Genomic DNA, 4,779 nt, shown 5'->3' on the forward strand with positions numbered 1-4,779 from the left:
CCTGGTTGTGGTTTTAACAAGAGAATTAAATGAACAGACGAGGGATCTTTAAGTACATATGGAGATTTGACCTATGACCTTGATCCTATTTTTACCAAATTCATGCAACTTCAAGGGTTTATGGTGGGAATGGTAAAGTAGGAACATTAGCAGGAAGTATACTCATTGGTATCAAACAGATCTGGATTTCAGATCTGTGTCTCCCACTTATGGCCTGTGTGGTTTAGACAAGTTACTTAACCTCTCTGATTGTTCATTTTCTCTTATGTAAAATGGAGATAATTAATTTCAGGATGAATATTAAAGACTAATATTAAGATAAAAAGAAGGAATGTATAAAAGTGTCTAGTATGATGCCTGATATTCAACAGAGAACACCTGAAATAATAGAAAAGATGAGCCACAAGGTAAGACTTGTGGGTAAGACAAGACTTCAGGCACAGGTGAACATCTTCACTTATACCTAGGATGATGGAAACCTTTGTAGGACCATACAATTGAGCTCCCTTACTTCAAAGTCAATAACAATAAACTAAAAATAACAACAGTAATGAATTGGGGTCATAATAGGATTCTGATGCTATTAAATGGTATGACCAGTGACCCAGCAACACAAATGCTGTTCTATATCCATTCCTTTTTTCCCTGTTTAGGTCCTGAGCTTGAAGCCTAATGAGTACTGCCTTCCTTCAGAACTTGGGGTATGAAATCTTGTTAGAGGTATGTAGGAAGTAGAGAGGTAGGAGAACTAGCTAGTTTGTAGAAGAGGCCCTAAACTCAACTGCATCTACCCTGCAGAGAGCAGGCAGAGTCAGCTCTCTGGGCAGTGTATTCACCCACCAACATGCATACCGGGGAAGAGAGGTCACAGATCACAGAGTGACTCCCACCCATTAGGAAGCCATGACTCAGTATACCCCCTTCAGTAACTTCATCACTGGGAAACAGGGTAAGGGGAGGGGACTGAGAATTTCTCCTCCCTACCATAAGAATGGTAGCTAACATTTACTGAATCCCACCCACAGCCAGGTCTGTCTGACTCCAAATCTCATGCTCTTAACTTCCCTGCTAGGAGTCACCAAAAAGGAAAGGCAGTGCAACTTCTCAGATCTAAAAGACAAGAACGTGAATCCTTCTGTTTGAAAATTATTTTAGATATAGCGTATATCAATGCCTTCTTTTCTCCTTATCATTTAAGCTTATAGAGTGTCCTTAATCAATCATACCACACTTAACCTTGAGTGTTCTTGTTCCTGCTCAAGCCTTTTAAACTTTGTCCAGCTTGATAGATAAGTTACTTTATTTTCATCTTGGAAATCCATACTGTGAAATTTGCATCGGTTATCCTTTTCTTTATTAAAAATTGGCTTATATTGCAAGGTAAGCATTGTGTTCTCAGTGTACAGAATCAGTTTCATTTACATGTTAATAGAGTTAGGTCTGGGTGATGTGATAAAATCTTTTTAAGCAAACACAAGCACCCTGTTAGAATGCACCACAGTGTCTAGTAAAACAGAATAAATCTAGCTATTTCATTAGATGCTTCTAATTTTAAACTCGCAATTCTAGAAAACTTTGCCATCCATATCCTGTCTGAGACATAGGACAAAGAATCTAGCTCCATCACAGTGAATACATCTCTTGAACTGGGACCTCTGATTCCTTTCTGCATACCTTTAGAAGAAGCCTGATGACCTGTTGGAAAGGTTTTATAAACAGGAGAGACTTACCCTAATATTACTATTATTTCATTGATAATTCAGTTCTATTTAGGGTATGGTTATTAATTGTTTTTATGTGCCTGGCATATTCTGGATATTTTGGAGAGTTAAAAAAATTACAGGACTTGATTTTTTCTCTCAAAGATGCCATAATTTACTGGTGATATCAGGGATTCATGAAAGAAATAAGCTAGAAAAATAAGCTAGTGCTTAATTAAATGTAGAAAATTTTTAAAAATGTGTTTTGGAGAATAAACATATCAGGGATGCAGTTCTCAACCACAGTATTATACAGTTGTGTCACAATAAGTTGTGAGATTTGTTGCAAGTAATTTTTTAGTAATAATAATTGAAGACCTAAAGTTTGTGAATTATTTATTTTTCCTATGAATTAGAATGAAGTCAGTGTAATTCCTAAAAGTATTACCTGTCTGCATGCTGAAATGCCTTCCTGAAGGAGAGAAAATCAGAGAGGTTGGATCTCACAAGCAGTAATTACAAAGTGGTTTCTTGGTTAGGAGCTTGAGCCTCAGAGTCAGATATCCTGAGCTTAAATTTCAGTTCCCTCACTTTAACCTAACATTTTCTGAGACTCCCAGGTTTGTTACAAAGATTCAAGGACATAAACCTTTGCAGTCATGAATACATTGCTACATAGCAACAATCAGATAAATGTCAGCCAGTGTCGTGACTAATTACATACAACACAATATACATGGCTGTTGTTTTAAGAGACCAGAAAGGGGAGCAAGCAGTGTTATCTAGAGTTAAGAAGGAAGGCCTGAGAGCAGGATCCGTGCAGAGAATGGTGCAAGTTTAGGAGTTCAGTCCCACTTTTGGCTGGGTATGCTCAGCTGCTTATTGTGCTAGCCCCCACACTGTGCCTGACTTCCTTTTTCTCCACTATTGACGAGCCTACTTAGATTTTCTATTAGTTGTCCTTAAGGTTTGGCTTGATCCATATGTGATCAGATTGTGAAAACCTTGACTCTCAATTCATGCTACTGATGCAGGACAGATAAATCCTAAATTGGGGACTTAACCTGAGAGGGCTCTTGGCTTTATCCAGGAAAGAATTCAAAGGCAAGCTGTTGCTGTTAGACAATAATCTTCTGTTGAAAAGTACTGCTTCTTGCAGAGCAGGACTAACTCATAGGCATATGTGCCCAGAGTAGGCAGCTCTTGGCAACTTTATTTATACTCAGAAACCCACTTTTGATTACATGTAAATTAAGGGGTGGGTCAATGGAAATTGAGGGGCGGACTATTTAGAACTTTATAGGAAAGGAACAGTAACAACTTTCCAAGTTGTTGCCATGGAAAGGGGTGGCAACTTCTGGGTCATTGCCATGGCATTTGTAAAGTGTCATGGTGCTGGTGGGAGTATATTATGCTAATGAGCAATGAGGGCAGCTGGGGATCACTTTCATTGCCATCTGCTGGTTCTTGCTGGTTTCTTTGCTTCATCCTGTCTGGACCAGATCTTGTTTTAGTCAGCAGGGTTGTGACTGGGAAACAAGTCCTGCCAGTCTCCTTCCTCACTGCTATCTATCATTCTATTTCTACATCAATGAAGGCTAGACCCACCAGGTCCAGACCCAAACCCAAATGGGTACCTTTGTGTCATCCTCCAAATCTTTTATTTGTTTTTGGTCAAACCAATTCCTGTTTTCCCCAGCAACTCTTTCAAACCATCACTTCCCTTAAGCCCATGACTTATACTCATTCTTTTTATTTTTAAATAAAATAATTTTATTTTAAATATTTAAAAAACACATAAAAACTAGAAAGTAATAATGAACCTCTGTAAACTTACATATATATACTCAATAATTTTGAAGATTTTGTCATCCTCGATCTAATTTTTTATTTAATGAATTATTTTAAAGCAAATCCCAGGTAGCTTATTTCACACCTGTATACTTAAAAAAGCATCTCTAAAAATTACATTTTTTTAAAAATTTTACTTTAAGTGCATACTATATCTGGCATTTCTCCCCATGTTATCCCTCCCCACCCTCGCCACTCCCTGGTATCCCTCCCATACCCACCCCCCCACATGCCCCCACTGTGTGATGCTCCTCTTCCTGAGTCCACGTTTTCTCGTTGTTCAGCACCCACCTATGAGTGAGAACATGCAGTGTTTGGTTTTTTGTTCTTGTGTCAGTTTGCTGAGAATGATGGTTTCCAGATTTATCCAAGTCACTACAAAGGACACGAACTCATTGTTTTGTATGACTGCGTAGTATTCCATGGTGTATCTGTACCACATTTTCTTTGTCCAGTCTATCATTAATGGGCATTTGGGTTGGTTCCAGGTCTTTGCTATTGTACCCAGGGTTGCAATAACCTCACGTGTGCATGTGTTTTTATAGTAGAACAATTTATAGTTCTTTGGGTATATACCCGGTAATGGGATTGCTGGGTCAAATGGAATTTCTATTTCTAGATCCTTCAGAAATCACCACACTGTCTTCCACAATGGTTGAACTAATTTACACTCCCACCAACTGTGTGAGAGTGTTCCTATTTCTCCACATCCTCTCCAGCATCTGTTGTCTCCAGATTTTTTAATGATCTCCATTCTAACTGGTGTGAGATAGTGTCTCAATGTGGTTTTGATTTGCATTTCTCTAATGACCAGTGATGATGAGCATTTTTTCATATGTTTGTTGGCCTCATAAATGTCTTCTTTTGAAAAGTGTCTGTTCATGTCCTTCACCCACTTTTAAATGGGGTAGTTTGTTTTTTTCTTGTATATCTATTTTAGTTTTTTGTAGATTCTGGATATTAGCCCTTTGTCAGATGGGTAGATTGCAAAAATTGTTTCCCATTCTGTTGGTTGCCAGTTCACTCTAATAATGATTTCTTTTGCTGTACAGAAGCTCTGAATTTTAATTAGATCCCATTTGTCTATCTTGGCTTTTATTGCCATTGCTTTTGGTGTTTTAGTCACAAAGTCCTTGCCTATGCCTATGACCTGGATGGTTTTGCCTACATTTTCTTCTAGTATTTTTATGGTGTTAGAGTATGCTTAAGTAGTTTGTATTTTTAGACT

The sequence above is a fragment of the Aotus nancymaae genome, unplaced genomic scaffold, assembly GCF_030222135.1.
Source record: "Aotus nancymaae isolate 86718 unplaced genomic scaffold, 86718_ANA_hifiasm-v0.15.2.pri h1tg000012l, whole genome shotgun sequence".
Taxonomy (NCBI): Eukaryota; Metazoa; Chordata; class Mammalia; order Primates; family Aotidae; genus Aotus; species Aotus nancymaae.